This window comes from Vombatus ursinus, unplaced genomic scaffold (assembly GCF_900497805.2).
Source record: "Vombatus ursinus unplaced genomic scaffold, bare-nosed wombat genome assembly UNPS02010980.1, whole genome shotgun sequence".
Taxonomy (NCBI): domain Eukaryota; kingdom Metazoa; phylum Chordata; class Mammalia; order Diprotodontia; family Vombatidae; genus Vombatus; species Vombatus ursinus.
The window spans coordinates 6,162,150-6,178,530 of record NW_020950758.1 but is presented as its reverse complement, the minus strand read 5'-3'; the positions used below and the strand labels follow the sequence as shown (position 1 = coordinate 6,178,530).

At 51.6% G+C, this 16,381-nt stretch overlaps 1 protein-coding gene across 3 annotated transcripts in view; it reads right to left on the bottom strand.

Annotated features, from left to right (window-relative positions):
* The window catches only part of KCNS3 (potassium voltage-gated channel modifier subfamily S member 3), a 41,818-nt gene extending 37,958 nt beyond the window's left edge, over positions 1 to 3,860 (bottom strand). For 2 of the 3 annotated variants that reach the window (XM_027855644.1, XM_027855645.1), the window contains exon 1: positions 3,765 to 3,860. The gene's annotated coding sequence lies outside the window, so the exon portion shown is untranslated. The remainder of the gene's footprint in view (positions 1 to 3,764) is intronic. The other variant, XM_027855646.1, reaches the window with a different exon arrangement.
* Between the last annotated feature and the right edge of the window lie 12,521 nt (positions 3,861 to 16,381).

The following is a 16,381-nucleotide window of genomic DNA, read 5'->3' as shown; positions in this document are numbered from 1 at the left end:
GGCTCCTGGCTCCCCTCAGTGGTCCTATCCCACACACCAGACCCTCAAATGACTCCTGGCTCCCCTCAGTGGTCCTGTCCCACACACCTGACCCTCAGTCAGCTCCTGGCTCCCTCAGTGGTACTATCCCACACACCAGACCCTCAATCAGCTCCTGGCTCCCCTCAGTGGTCCTGTCCCACACACCTGACCCTCAGTCAGCTTCTGGCTCCCCTCAGTGGTCCCGTCCCACACCCCGACCCTCAGTCAACTGACTCCTGACTCTCCCCTCAGCAGGTCCATCTCACACACTTTTCTTCATGCACTGTTCCCTTGCACCAAGGGGGAGGGTCTCCGAGCCAGGGGATTTGAGGCCCAATCATAGATCAGGCCAGTTCCCCTCCTGGGCCTGTTTCCTCTTCTTTCACATGAGCAGGGGATACCGGTCTCCACGGTCCCTTCCGACACTAAACCTGCAAGCCTGCAAGCCGAGGGCCTGTGTTCCTTTTACCTCCCAGGTCAGGGCCAGGAGGCCTCCCCTCAGGCCTCCCTAAGGACCTCTCCCATACCCTCTGGCAGTGCCCTGGGCTTTCGTTTTCAGAATTTATGTCTCCTCTACAGCAGGGACTCAGTCTGTTTGGGTTTGGGGTGGGACACCTTCTATTTCATTGTTACGCAGAACTCCCCAGTGAGGGAAGGTGGAGTGTTAACAAGCCTGGGGTCCTGGGGGACAAAAGGGGAATGGGAAGAAGTGGGAAACAAAAGAAGGTCGGGAGGTAGAGTCAAAGGACCTCCGTTCGAATTGTGCCCCTGAGGTCACAGACTTGGAGCTGGAAGGGGTCTCAGACACGGACAGCCTTGGGCCATCGCAGGCCCTTTGGAGTCCTTGGTGAAATGAAGTGGTTAGAAGGGATGGCCCCTCGTGCCCTGCCTGGGGGCAGAATCTCGGCCCCCAGGGAGCAGGCCGGGAGGAAAGGGGACCCTGAAGCCTGAGTCTCAGGTGGCTAGGAGGGAGGGTCTTCCTCATGAAGGCACAGAGGGTCTAGGCAGGGGGATGGCCCAGCAGGCAGCTGCTTCTTCCTGTTTGCCGAAGACTAGCCCGCAGCCCCTATTTGCAAGCAGTAGAGAAAGGGGAGAGCAGGGGCCAGATTACACAGCTCCAATTCAATTCACATGCAAATCATTTAGGCAAATGGTCCCAGACTGAGGGACTGGTCCATGGTCTCCCAAAGCGTGCCCTGCCTCTGCCCAGGGCCTCAGGACTCCAGAAAGGGGGCCCAGAATGGCCGTATCACCCCCTGGGCTCCTCCAGGGCTGCAGGATAAGGGACCAATGAGAGGCCTTCTCCTCTCTAAACTCCCCCTCCCAGCAAATATGAGCTTCAGTTTTAAAATCCACCTTAGATGCACAACTTTGACCTTGAGGAAGGAAAGCCCCCCTTTCTGGGTCCCTGTTTCCCCACCATGAACTGGCCTCTCCCTGCACATCCTTAGGCTAAGCCTCCTTGGGCCTCAGTTTCCCCATCTATAAAACAAGAGACTTGGTGTCTCTCCTCTCTCATAGCCTGAGTTTGCCTTCTAGAAGGAAGGGGGAAAATTCCCAAACCATCGGCTTGGCTCCTGAGGGGTCTGCTCATGCCTGATGGCACAGCACTGCCTCCCCCAACCACTGGCTACTGGGGGGCACTGACAGCTCCCGCACAGGAAGAGGGGGGACGGAGGAAGCCCTGCAATGCCACAGCCGTGGCCCCTGCAGCAGAAATCTGCTGAGCCCCAGCTGCCACTGACCAGACAGCATGGAGCCTGGAGACAGGCTTCTCCTGATTTGTCTGGCACCGTTGGCAAGAAAGTGCAGGGCACCTGGCAGGGCCTGGGAAAGGGAGCCAGACCCAGGCAGAGCCCCAGGTCCCCCCAAGAGCATTTCAGCTGGGCAGCCTCCCCCTGCGCGCACGTATGCACACACACACACATTGAACTACACAGCACGCGGGCGCACACACGCAACTCATTTCCTTCTATGGAAAATAAGGAAGGGGAGAATAGTTGATCAAGGTCCCTCCCAGCTTCCATCATTCTGGGACCCCATGATCTCTCCCAATTTTCAATCAGGATACCCCAAAAAGCCTTCTCCCCTCTATCCCACCAGAAGGATAAGCCCTCTACCAAAAAGGAGAATGAGAATTCAAAGGAATTTCCCAAGACCTTGCAGCTCCACCACTGACCTAGCTCTGTGACCTTAAGCATGTCACTTGACTTCTCTGAGGCTCCGTTTCTGCACTTCTAAAATGAAGGCTTGGACTAAAGGATCCCAAGCTCCCTCGAAGCTCTGCCATTCTAAGGACCTATGATCCAGAGCTCCCCACCCCTACCCCACCTGTGGCCTTCCCTCTGATTTTGGAAGGCTCTGTGTCCCTGCCTTCCAGAGTGCTGGTACTACAGCAGCTAGATTGGTGCCTGAAGTGGGGGAGAGGGAGAGGTGGGCTCAGCCTGTAGCTGGAACCAGACCTGGAACAGGTCAGCACCCAGTCTCCTCCAGGGAGCCTACCCTGGTCTCCTCAAACCCAACCTCAAGAGTCCTCTCTGCTTCTATTTTCCTAGAGCACTTTGCCTGCTTTTTTCCTGACTCTTCATTACACTTATCTTGGAATTCTCCTCATCTGCTTCTTTCCATCCCCCAAATCCTAGGGTTTAAAGCTGGATGGGACCTTGGAGCCCCCTGCCCCCCTCCAGCCCAGGATGGGAGGACAGAGATTTGCCCCCACCCCCCCCCCCCCAGCAAGTGCAGGGACCATCACTTGAAAAGTCTGACTTGTTTGTACGATACCAGGCCTGTCACTCACACACACACACACACACACACACACACACACACACACACCAATTTTTGACTAGGCTCCAGAGCTGCCTGAGGGCCTCAGGTTGAACTGGTGGGCACCCAGCAGGCATTTCACTGATATTCGGGTAATTCAGTTGAACTGAGCCAGGCTGGGAGAATGGCAGGAGCCCTAACAGAGCTCCAGAAGCCTGCTGCTCCCTCTCACAACCTCAGTGACCTTGGGTAAATGACTTCCCCTCTCTGGGCCTCAGTTTCCCTGTTTGTCAAAGGAGGGGAATGGACCAAAGGAGCTCTAAGCTCCCTCTGGCTGGGACATAGCAGAGATGTTATGAATCATTCATTTCCTGCGGGCCTGCTGGGTGCTGTAGAGGGGAGGCCTGGAACAGCTGCTAATCTCTTGGCCACTAACCCTGTAGCTGGATGGGCAGCCCCTGGCCAGGCTGGGCACCCTGGGTTGCCCCCAGACAAGTGCTGCCTCGGGCTTCTGGGCTGATTGATGTCAGCAGCAGCGCTGGGCTCCAGGCCCCGCTACAGAACTGCTCCCATCAGTTCCTCACCCCAACAAGCAACAGGCACTCTGGGAAGGGGGCGCCTGGCCCCGGGGCCAGCCCGGTCCAGGAGCTGGTGACTCCTCGTCAGGTGCCAATAGCCGGGACAACCAGCACAGGAGGCAGGGCGGCGCAGTAGCTCGCGCCCAGGCTTCTCTGGCCAGACAGGTGACCCGGGGCAAATGTCTCCCGGCCCCAGGCTCAGTTTGCTCACCTGCCAAATGGGGCTGCGCCCGCCCTCCCTCTCCCCGGCGGGGGTGAGTCCGTCCTGGGACCCAGGATGGGAAGCTCTGGCTCCGAGCTCCGCCCAGGGAAAAGGGGGAAAGTTGAGGGGGTCCCGCAGAGGGGAGGGAGGGCGAAGGGAAGGGAAAAGGGAGAAGAGGAGGGTCCTGGGACACACACCTGGAAGGGTGAGACACATGTCGGGTGCAAGGAGAGGGTCCTCGCCCTGCGTGCCCTGGCTCCGGCTCCGGCTCCGGCTCCGGCTCCGGCCCCAGGAAGCCGGGCCCCTCCACCCGCCCCGCGGCAAGTTCTTCTTCCCGATGCGGCGGCGGCCGCGGCCGAGCCCAGCCCCGCGCAGCGCAGCGCAGCCGGCCCGCCGCCAGTCGGTCAGTCTGCCCAGCAGCTTGTGGGTGAGCCCGTCTCGGGGGGCAGCCCTGGAGGACGGGGGGGGGGGCTGCGCAGGAGGAGGCGGGAGGGGCGGGGTCGAACCCAGCCGCTCTCCCATTGGCCCGGACGCCCAAAGCCCGCCCCGGCCCCGCCCCCTGGCCGCCCGCAGTCCCAGCCCCTCCTCTCCCGGCCCGCCCGGGATCCCCTCCGCCCCGCCCCGCCCCTCCTGAATGGTCAGGCCTGGGAAGGGAGGAACAGGCCGGGGAGAGGGGAGAAAGAGGGGGGGTGGCTCGGAACTCCACCCCCCACCCCCCCTGCCCGGGGACGTGGGGCTCTGAGCCTCTGTGTGTGTGTGTGTGCGTGTATCAGAGAGTGTGTGTGTATCAGAGAGAGAGTGTGTATGTGTATACGTATGTGTGTGTTGGATAGATGGATTGATTTGGGGTGTGTGAGTGTGTGTGTGTGTGTATCAGAGAGAGAGTGTGTATGTGTATACGTATGTGTGTGTTGGGTAGATGGATTGATTTGGGGTGTGTGTGTGTGTGTGTGTGTGTATCAGAGAGAGAGAGAGAGAGAATGTGTATCTTGGGTGGATGGATTGATGTGTATCTTTGTGTGTGTATGAGAGAGTTTGTGTGCGCGCGTGTGAGTGTGTGTGTGAGCTGGGCGGGGGAGTGTCAGTGTGTGTGTGTGTGTGTGTATGTATCAGAGAGTGTGTGTGTATCAGAGAGAGAGTGTGTATGTGTATACGTATGTGTATGTTCGGTAGATGGATTGATTTGGTGTGTGTGTGTGTGTGTGTGTGTGTGTGTGTGTGTGTGTGTACGTGTTCGTCCGTGGATCTGTAGCTGCGTGCATGGGGGTGCCTGTGCGCAGTGTCTGTGGACACCCATGAGTGTCAATCAGACCCTCGAGGAGAGCAGGAAGAGGGAGGCACCTAGGCACTGCGGGAAAAGCCTGCAGGCGTCGGGAAACCCGAGGGACTCCAGCCTGGAGCCCTGACTCTTATGCGAGACTTCGAATCAGTCCCTTCCCTTTTCTGGGCCTCACTTTCCTCTTCTGTCAAATGAGGGGCTTGGTCCAATGCTAAAAGCTAAGCTCCTTCTCGTTTCCCAAAACTATGGCTTGGGGATCAGAAAACGGGATTCTAACCTTGTCTCGGCTCTTCAGTCGTGTCTGACTCTTCGTGACCCCATTTGGGGTTTTCTTGGCAGAGATACTGGAGGGGTTTGCCATTTCTTTCTCCAGCTCATTTTACAGATGAGGAAACTGAGGCAAAGGGGGTGAAGTGACTTGCCCAGGGCCAATGATTTATCTGAGGTCGAACTGAACTCATGTTTTCTTGACCCCAGAGCCAGCACTCTAGCCACTGCGCCATCTAGCTTCCTGTGTCGCTCGGGCAAGTCCAAACTCCCTAACTTCTTTATGCCTCAGTTTCCTCCTTTGTCAAATCAGGTCCTCGGACTGGATGCTCCCTGGGGTCTCTTCCTGTTCCAGATCCCGAACTCCTTCCCAATGCACCTGCCTATGCACAAAGCCCCCCCTACCCCCACTGCATCCCCACCGCCCAGAGGGAGAGCCCCACAGGCGGTGTAGATGCTCACCCCTCCGCAGGTGACTGGAAATCCCATGGGGGAGGAGCAGGGTAATGCAACTCTGGTCCTTCTCAGGTATGCGTGTGCCAAGGTGCAGTACGCGGGTCCCAGCCCCGCAACCCTGCTAGCGCAGGCCAGGCTTTCCCCAGGGCTCAGGGCTTTGTCTTAGCCTCAGACATTCGCGCGCCCAGCTCTCTGGTCATCCCCAAAAGGCCAAAGCGAAGCTGGCTCTGCAGTCCTCCATTACCTGGAAGTCTGGGGCTGGAAGTTGGGGATGTAAAGGAAGGAAGAAGGAGACACCGACCCCCCCCCCGCCCCCGCCCCAGGCGACAATTGAAGCTCCTTACAACACCCAGACCAAGGAGCTTAAGGAAATGCCAGCTCCACATGAGGCACCCAACCAGACACTCTCTCTCCTCTCTCTCTCTGTTTCTGTCTCTCTCTCTGTCTCTGTCTCTCTCCTGTCTCCCTCTGTTTGTGTGTGTCTCTCTCTCTCCTCTCTCTCTCTCTCTTTCCTCTCTCTCTGTCTGTCTGTCTGTCTCTCTTCCTCTCTCCTCTCTGTCTTTCTTCTCTGTCTCCTCTCTCTTTCTCTCTCACTCTCTCCTCTCTCTCTGTCTCTGTCTCTGTCTCTCTCGCTCTCGCTCTCTCTCTCTCTCTCTCTCTCATACACACACACACACACACACACACACACACACACACACACACGGGACGGGGGCGGGGTAGATCAGAGGCTAGAGCAGCGAGCACCCCAGTCAGTTCTTGTATGTAACCCTAGCCCTCGGAAGGCCCTGGAGGATGACCAGCAGAAAACCATGTTCAGAGATCTCGAGGCTGGAGAGCTGCTGCAGCACTCAGGGGGTGGGGGGGCAAAGTAAGGACTTGGAGAGGCAAAGATAGAGATGGGTTCAAATTCTGCCCCACTTCGCTAGTTCTGTAACCAGCGGAAGGAGCTTTCCTACTCGGGTTCTCATCTCTTAAATGGCGGTAGTAACACCCCCTCGTATCAGTCTCTTCGTGTACCCCACGCTGGACCATTTCGTGGGCATTCCGTAAGTCTCTACCGTGTGCCAGGCACCATGCTCAGCTGGGGAACAGCCAAACTGGGTTATCCCCTAACCGTCCTACTCCTCTCTGCCTCCAAATTGCTCGTACTGCCTCCCGAGAATGGAGTACGCTCCCTCCTCGACCCTGCCTCTGCACCCTCTGTCTTCCTCAGGACTCTCCTCGAGTGCTAGCTCCTAGGGAAAGCGCCTTCCTCTCTCCTCCCCCTCTCCAATGTGAATGCTCTCTCCCTCCTCAGCTGACCTTGGGCTCACTTTTGTGTGCCCTTGTCTCGGTATATTCTCCACCACCCCACCCCCACCCCTCTACAAGGTGATCCTAGAGAACAAAGACTGGTTAATTTCCTGGTTTTGCGTCCCCCTAGAGCCTAGCACAGTGCCTGGTGCAAAGTTTTGCTGTTGGTCAGTGGCGTTCTACTCTTCATGACCCTATTTCCTTGGCAAAAATACTGAAGTGGTTTACCATTTCCTTCTCCAGCTCATTTGACAGATGAGGAAATGTGACTTGCCTAGGGTCACACAGGTAGTAAATACCTGAGGTTGGATTCGAACTCAGATCCTCCTGACTCTGGCCAGTGCTCTATCCACTTTGCCAGCTAGCTGCCCACAAAGCTGGTGCAAAGTAAACGTTTAATATTTGTTGGATTGGGTTGACCCAAAAGTGTGTGAGAGGACCCAGAGGAGAGCAGGAGAGGATTGGCTCAAACCTAGGAAAGGACAAGGCTCTTTCTAGCTGCTGGGCCAGTCCCTAGTCGAAGCGGCTTCATCACAATGTGCCCCTGTTCCCCCTCCCACCTCGTTGCAACAGTCAGCCTCATGCACCAGCTGCCTCTCCCACAACGCTGCCTCCTTTGCATCTGACTGCCGACTCACTCAGGTCTCTGACCTCAGAGAAGGACCACAGAACTCTCTAGTGTTCTAGGGTTCTACAACTGGAAGGTGGATCTCTGTGGCCCTCTAGTCCAACACTCATTTTACAGTTGAGACAACTGAGTCTGAGGGAGGTGAACGGATCTGCCCAGAGTCATACAGCTAGAAAGACCAAAGGTGAGATTTGAACTCAGGGTCTCTGACTCCAGAGCACGGGCTCTTTCCAATGTACCTCATTTCTTCTCAGAGCTGAGGGTGCCTCAGGCATGTCTGAGGATGATGCTGGGGACTCGTGGGGACTGGAAGGATGGTGATGCCCTAGACAGAAATACAGAAGTTCAGAAATGGGATGACTTTAGGAGAAAAGATGAGTTCTGTCTTGGACATGTTGAATTTGAGACCTCTACAGGACATCCGGGGGAAATAGCCAACAGATAGTCAATGATTTGGGCCCAGAGCTCAGGGGAAAGACTAGGGCTCACTATTGATCTGGGAATCATCAACATTGAGGTGGTTGCTGAACTGATGGGAGCTGATGGGCCCACCAAAGATTCAGGTGATTGCACCAGGCAATCAATGGGGTCAGGGAGAGATGTTGGCTGGATATTTACATCTGAGAGTTATCAGCATAGAGATGACAATGGAATCCATGGGAGCTGAAGAGATCCCCAAGAAAAACAATATAAAGGGAGAAGACAAGAGAGCCCAAGGCAAAGCCCTGGAATAGATTTGTGCTAAGGAAGCAGGACATGGGAGATGATTCCCCCAAAGAGGTTGAGAAGTACAGTCAGACCGGTTAAGAAGTGAATCAAAAGAGATCAGTCACAAAAACCCATAGAGAAAAGGTTCTCCAGGAAGAGACAGTCAGCATCATCACCCACTGCAGAGGGAGGGGAGGTTGAGAAGGATGAGGACTGAGACAAGGCACCTGGTTGGAGAGGTTAATGATAACCTGAGAGAAAACAGTTTCAGTCAGGTGTGAAGGCCAGAGCCCCATGACTCGGAGTGGCGAGGGGCGTGCAGGGTCGTAGCAAAGTGGGAATAAATGGAGTAGAGTTTCCCTGGGAGTCTGCCTCTAAACAGGAGGAGATTCCAGGGTGATCACTGGAGGCGCTGGCTGGGTCAAGGGAAAGCTTTTGAAGGGTGGGGAGCTATGGACATGTTTGAAAGCAGCAGGGAAGGAAACAGAGGACATTCAGTGATTCATAATTACTAGGGAGGAGAATGGTTGAAGTTTTGGTGTCCCAGAGACCTTATCAGATGAGATCAAGAGCAGAAGTGAGGGGATGGACTTTGAAAGGAAAGGGGTCACCTCTTCCTCTGAGAGGGGAGCAAGGGAGGCGAGAAAGGGGGAAGATCTGGAGAAGTATACAAACTGGGGAATGAAGGACACTCACTATGAGTGGCCTCAGTTATCTTGGTAAGACATGAGGCAAAGTCCTTGGATGAGAGGAAGGGAAAGGGCTGGCTTTGGTGGCTTGAGTAGAGAAGAGAAGGTCTAGTATTAATGAGAATAGTAAAAGGATTACCGTGCAGCGGTGAGGGCCCAGTTGAGTTTAAGTAACACAAAATTGTCATGGGCCCTATCAATCCAGGTGTATGACTAACTCTAGCAGCATTTAGCATCACTAGCAGTAGAGGAGGCTGACTCGGAGCTGGAGCTGGGGAAGGAACGAGCAGCAATATGTTGAGCAGCATGGAGGGATAAGGGATTTGAGGGGAGAGGGCAACGTAAAGGTGAGCTGGTTAACTACAGGGATAAGGCTACAAAGGGAGGAAGGTCAAGTCTGAGCAACAGTAAGTGAGTGGGACAGCAGAGAGGCAAGAGGGACTGGAGGCCATGATGAGCATGAAGAATAGAGTTAGGAAGAGTGAGGTAGAGCAAGGGATTGAAGGGTATATGATGTGTTGGCCAGAATAGGGCTGGACATAGAGTCAGGAATACTGAAGTATTGATCCTGAATTATTAGTAATGGGTCCTCTGAAGTCCCTTCTAGCTCCAGCTATAATCCTATGATCTTGAATTAAGAAGCTATCATCTGGGAGGACTTTCAGGGTTCTAGATGCTGAAGATGAAACCATCATGGGGGTCATTGGGATAAAGGTCATAGCCATCCATCTATGTGACTAATATTACAAGAAAGTGAAGATCACTGGAGTGGGGAGGGGGGTGTCCAAAGGGCTTGAAGAGAAAGCCACATTTATTTTGAAGTCCCTGAGTATAAGGGTAATGGTAGAAGTGGAATGGAAACCTATAAGCCAGGTGCTGAACCCTGGGAGAAAGGAGAGAGATGACCTAGGGTCCAGATGTGAACAATTGCCCCCAGGATCTGGACAAATCCTATCGCTCAAAGCTCAGTATTTTTGATAATAAGCAAGGGGAATGAGCAAGAGATGCTAACATCCCTAGGGAGGCAAATGACCTCACAGGCATCAACACTGAGCCTTGGTGGGATGAAATTCATGACCGAAATATACCTTCCTAAAAGAAATGGAATCCCCCAAAGGGAGACAGAGTAGTGTGTTAAGAGCATATATATCCCTACATGAGGGGATCTAGGGGGAAGTCCAAGGGATCATTTGGTGTGAACAACAACAGAAAGAGAATGAATGCTATTGTTGCTGGCATGTGCTGTAGACCACCTGGACAGGAAGAGGAAATAGATGGGAAGTTCAGGAAACTGGTCGTCAGCCTAGTACAGAGGCGTGGTATAGTAGTGATGATAAGGAATTTCAACTGAAGCATGCTCGTTAACAATGCCTTGACTTGCCTAAATAAATGTTCATGGCATCCTTCAAATGGCAAAAAGATCAAAAGAGAGAAATTCTATTCTAGGTTTAATGGAATTGTAAGAACCTTAGAGAGAAAGAAGTGAGCACTCCACCTTAGAATTTGTGATAGGGGAGAAGAAAACTGGGCACAACATGAGATGCACTCAAGATTTAGGGAGAGCAAATTTCTTTTTTTATAATTTAATTTATTTTTTTGTTACATTTTAAGTTCCAAAGTGTCTCTCTCCCTCCCTGCCTCCCTATCCTGCACTAGAGAAGGCCACCATTTCACACACACACACACACACGCACACACACGTAAAATCATACTATACATACTTCTATTTATCAGCTCTTTCTCTGGAGGTGAATATCATCTTCCTTCGAGTCCTTTGTAGTCAATTTGAGTATTTGTACTACTCAGAATAGCTTAATTGTTCACAGTTATTCATCAAACAATATTGCTTTTACTGTACACAACATTCTCTCACTTCTGTTCATCTTCCTCTTCATTATATCCAAGTTTTTCCATGTTTTTTTTTCCTAACATCAACCTGTTCATCATTTCTTACAGCACAGTAGTATTCCATCACAATCATATGCCACAACTCATTTAGCCATTCCCTAATTGATGGGCATCCTCTCAATTTCTAGTTCTTTGCCACAAAGAGAGCTGCTATAAATATTTTAGAACATATAGCTTCGTTTCTCTTTCCCTCATCACTTTGGGAAGCAGACCTAATAGTGCTATTGCTGGGTCAATTGGATACACAGTTACACAGTTTTATAACTCTTTGGGCATAATTCCAGATTGCTCTCCAAAATGGTTGGATCAGTTCACCATTCCACTAACAGTGTATTGGTGTCCCAATTTTTCCACATCCCCTCCAACTTTTAGCATTTTCTTCTTCTATCATTTTAGCCAATCTAATAGGTGAAATAATATCTCAAAGTTGTTTTAATTTGCATTTCTCTAATCAATAATGATTTAGAGCATTTTTTCATATGTCTATACATAGCTTTGATTTCTTCATTGAAAAACTGCCTGCTCACATCCTTTCACCATTTATCAATTGAGGAATGACTCATATTCTTTTAAATTTGAAGAAACTGTCTATAAAATTTCTTGCCAATTTTCTGCTTTCCTTCTAATCTTGGCTACATTGGTTTTGAGAGCAGATTTCAAAAGGTTCAGGAAAAGGCTAAGTAAGTTCCCATGGATTCAACTTCCAAGGGGGTAAAACAGCCCCAGGATTGATGGGAAACTCTCAAGAATGAAAGTCTTAAGTAGACAAGAGAAAAACAGTGTTGTAAAGTTGAGAAAACCCTGGAATTTGGAGCCAAAGGACCTGGCTTCCCAGTTCTGCCGCTAGCTACCTGAGTGACCTTGAGCAAATCACAAGCTCTCTGGGTCGATGCTACCTCATCTGTCCAATGAGGAGGTTGGACCACATGACCTCTAGGCTCCCTCCAGCTCTGAATAGATGGCTTTATGAAACAGTTTCAGTGAGCAGAAAAGGGAGAAGTTGTCTAAAGAGGCTGATGTACTGGAAACTCACCCAACACACAGACTTTTAAAAGACTTGGGCAGAAAATGGAATGAAGGTGGGTAATAAAAGCGGGAATACTGAAGTGTGGCATTGTGCTGGAAGAAGGGTGTGGGAAAAAGAGACTCAGAAGGAGCTTGGGCTGGAGGGGCAAGATAAGGCCCACGAAAAGCCGTGGATTGTTTTGTTTTAAAAAACTTTATTGAGGAAAAGAAGAGGATCAAAGGTGAATAGATGATGATGATAGCTCAGCTTTCATTTTGCTTCTGGCTGTTGTGGGGGTTTTTTTCCTGTCACAATCTTTACGCAGAATGACCAGAACAAAAGTGAACAAGGGGGAACATTAGAGAGCCCCTCACTGCCCTGGATGAGTTGAATTTGAACTCCTTGCCAAACGGTGCTAATTCGTTGGCAAACTACATCCTCAGGGACTGAAAGAATTGACTAACCGAATGGCTGAACCACTGTCAGTCATCTCTGAAAGCTCTAGAGGACCCTTACACTGGGCCATGTAATCCTGACTTTCAACCAAAGGAAGAGAGCAGCAAATCATTGGCCAGTGACTTGGACTTCTGTCCAAATTCTAGAATGCATTGTTATAGAAATAGCTAATGAACATCTGGACAAGGAGGCAATGATTTGAAATCATGCCAGGCTCCTCTCATTTCATTTTCTGAACAAAGTTACTAGCCTGGGACACCAAGGAAAGACTGTAAATACAATTTACTCAAATTTCAGGAAAGCATTTGACACAGTATCTTAGGTTACACCTGTGTATTGGACAGAGAAACATGGACAAGATGTTCATTGAATTTGGCGAATTCAGAGCTGGCTGGACAAAAGAGAAGTCACAACTGGTCCCACAGTTGAAAAGAGGCCTCCTCTGGAGCCCTCCAAGGATCTGTGCTATTTAACATTTGTATCAACAATTTGTGTAAAGGTGGAGATGGTGGGCACATCCTGTTCACAGGCAACACCAAGCTAGGAGGGACAGCTGGCACACTGAATGACAGAGTCAGGATTCCAAAGTATCTCAACAGGTCAGAACATTGGGCTGATTCTAAGAAGGCAACATTCAATAGGGGTGAACATCAAGTCTCATCCTTGAGTTCCAAAATTCAACTTCGCAAGGCCGAGATGAAAGAAGGTTGGGGAGGTAGTTATTCCAGAAACATTTGGGGTATTAGTGGACTGGGAGATCAAAAACTCCAAGCAAATCAATTTAGGTTAGGATGAATGGTCATCCAGCAGGAAGGAGGTGAGAATTTCCTATCTTCTCTGCCCTAATTAGACTCTACCTGCGGCATTGGGTTCAGTTCCAGGAACAACACCATTGGAAGGACAGTGATAAACTGAAGGGTGTCCAGAGGAGGGCAGCCAGGATAAGGAAGGGCCTGGAGCCATTCATATGAGGCTGAGTTGAAGGAACTGGGATTGCTTATTCTAGAGAAAGGATGTCTCAGGAGTATATGATAGGGATATGATAGCTGGGTTTAGGTATTTGAAGGGGCATCAGAAGAGGGATTAGCTTGGTTCTGCTTAGCCTCTGAAGGCAAAGCCAGGAGCAAAGCAGAGACACATTTAAGCTTGACCTCAGGAAAAATCACAAGCAAAAAGAACTCTCCAAAGGTGAAATGGGGTCTCTGAGGATGTAATAGCTTCCCCCTCTCACTAGAGGTCTTCCAGCAAAGGTTGGAGGCCCACTTCTCAAGTAATTTTTAGAAAAGATAAAAGATAAAAAAGATTCAAGTGTATATTGGGCAAGATGGCACCCAACAACCAAAGACTGGCACAAAGGGTAAGTAACAGTGAGTCTAGGAAACATGGCGCAGTTCCGTTTGACGGGACTGGAGAGTGTGGCAAGGGGAGTAAGAGGGATAAGACTGGAAAGGTAGGTGGGAGCCCAATTGTGGTAATCCCAAAAAGAAAGGAGTCCTGCTGAGAGTGTGAAAGGAACAGCACGGGGACAGTGCTTCCCAGGCTTGCTGAGGATTGACTCTGGGTGACCAAACACCAGCTGCCCTCTGAGCCTGGGAGAAATCACACCTTGGCACCTGGCCCTCTGTCCTACTGAAAGCAAGGGCACCATGGGTCTCCCAAACAGATTGACAGATGGGAAGCCTGGCCAGCACAGGGTCCTCCCACCACTGTCTCCCACATCCCTGAGGCTGTTCCAGAGTTCATCGTGGGCTGCCCAAATCTGGGTCATGAGGACACAGCCTTCCACTGGCCCTTGCTGTGTGGACAGCAATATCTCCCATCTCTGCCCTCAGACTTCATGGAGTCAGGGCAGTGTGATCCAAGCAGGAGCAGACAGGCAGCTGGGTAATTAATTTTGCTCAATATAATTAAATTTGAGTCATTTTAATTTCACAAATACTTTTTAGATTCTGCTATATGGTTGGATCCTGTGCTTGATCTTGAGGTTAAGAGATGAAAAAAGACCCAGTCCCTGCCCTCAGGCAGCTTCCAGTCTGACAGCAGATTCAATGTGTCCATAAATCAAAGGAGAGGTCCAAAGTACCTGTGCAGAGCTTGAGGAAGGAGGGAATTGTCTGAGGGCCTCTTAAAGTACCCCAAAATCTCTCCCTCACAGGTGCCTGCAATTCCCATGCCCTTGGGGGAAGAGGTTCTCCCGAAGGCCCCTTTAAAATGCAAATGAACTGGCACACTAAGTAGAGAAGTAGGTGAGCCCCTAAACTGGAAGGACATCTCTCCTGCCTTTGCCCGAGTCCCACCTTACGCAGAGCCCTAGTGCCCCCCTGTGGTGCATCAGAGGTCGGGAAAGAAGGGACTGTTCATCCTTGGCGGAGCCACACTTCTCTCCAGGACATACAAGGACTTCAGACCTCCAGTTTGGGACTCCCCAAAAAGGCATTCTGCCCCTGAGGTGGCTAGAGGCAGCCCTCCCTCCCATCAGACTGAGCTGCTATGAAGGAATCTCCAAGCGGTAGTGCTGGTGGCGGCTTAAGTCCAGGTGGGCTCCTCCACTCACTTTGGGGCCCAGGGACTGACTGTGCCCCTTCTGGAGTGTTCCCTGCCTCTCCTCGAGTCAGAGAGTGTAGCTTGCCTCACTGTACCCATTTTATAGAAGAGAGAACTGAGGCTCAGAGCAATAATGGGGCTGCTCAGGATCACCAGTCAGTGAGGAGAGATTTGATTGAAGTCTTTCGATTCCAAAGCCTACACCGTACTGTAAACGGCAGAAAACCTCTTCCCCTCTCCGGCCTCAGCTTCCCCATCTGTAAAACGAGAGCATTGAATGGCTGTAAGTCCTCCCAGATTTGCCCTCCTGGGGGTCTAATATCTGATGACATTGTCCAGGTGCACAGAGTGATGGGGCGTCCTCCTCTGGCGAATGCGTTTCTTCCCTCCAGTGTCTCCATTAGCGGCCCCTCTGCTGCCTGCCACAGAGCACGAGATGGCTAGTGAGGACGACTTCCCCCCAAGAGGAGACTGCAGGAGGAAGACGCGGAAAATGTCATGGAATGGTTCTGGGCCAGACGGGAGGGAGGGCCTCATCTGTGAGAGGTATGGCGCTCCGGACCGAGGAGGCTGCCGGGGAAGAACAGCCGTTTATCCAAACCTGCCCTGAACAAGGTTCTGCGTTGGGCTCTTCTGGGGACCCCAAGATGAAAGGGACTGTGAAGGCACAGCAGCTTCCCTGCTGGCCCTGCCTGAAGGGAGCTCAGAACACGCCACCTCAAGCCCCGGGGCCTGGATCCAACTCGGGGCTGACCTTCCCTAGCTCTGCGAGGACCCTGGACAGGTAACTTCCCCTCTAATCACCTTAAGTAGGCGTCGGAATGTTCTCTGAGCCTTTAGACTGCTGAAGGAATGGGGATGTTTTGTCAGGGGCACTGTGCGTTAGCTGAATGGGAGGTTCCTCCCCCAGCCCCAGCAAGTCTGGAGGGAGGATCGTGGAACTAAGCCTCCCAGCCTGGGCTCCCTGGTCTTTTTAACCTATGTATCGGGACTGCTATTTCGATAATAATTACGATAATGATAATAGCTCGCATTTGTGTAGCGCCGCCACCATGGGCCAGGCACTAAGTAAGCGCTTTGCAAATATCTCATCTGATTTCAATACAATTCGTTTCCTTCCGCAGTTTATTTTATTCATTTAAATGATTCCGGAAAGAGGGCCCTGGGCTTCACCACCAGACTGCCCAGGTGGTCCAGGGCACATTCAGAAGGGGCGTAGAGGCACACCTGTCAGAGGCTCAGAGCCGGGAGGGACCTCGGTGGTCACTGATTCCAGCATCTCCTTTCACAGTGGAAGTGGTCTTTGGTGTGTGTGTGTGTGTGTGTGTGTGTATGTGTGTGTGTGTACACATGTGTGTGTATACGTGTGTGTGTGTGTGTGTGTGTGTGTGTGTGTGTGCCAGCACAAGACAAAAGGCCATTCTCCACCGGATAAGTGGTCAAAGGACGGGAACAAAAACTTCCCAGAAGAACTCCAAAGTCTTCCCAGTCACCGAAGAATGTTCCAAACTGCTAATATGGGAAATGCCAGTGAAAACAGCCCCGAAGTTTTACCTCTCTGGGAAAGGAGAAGGGGG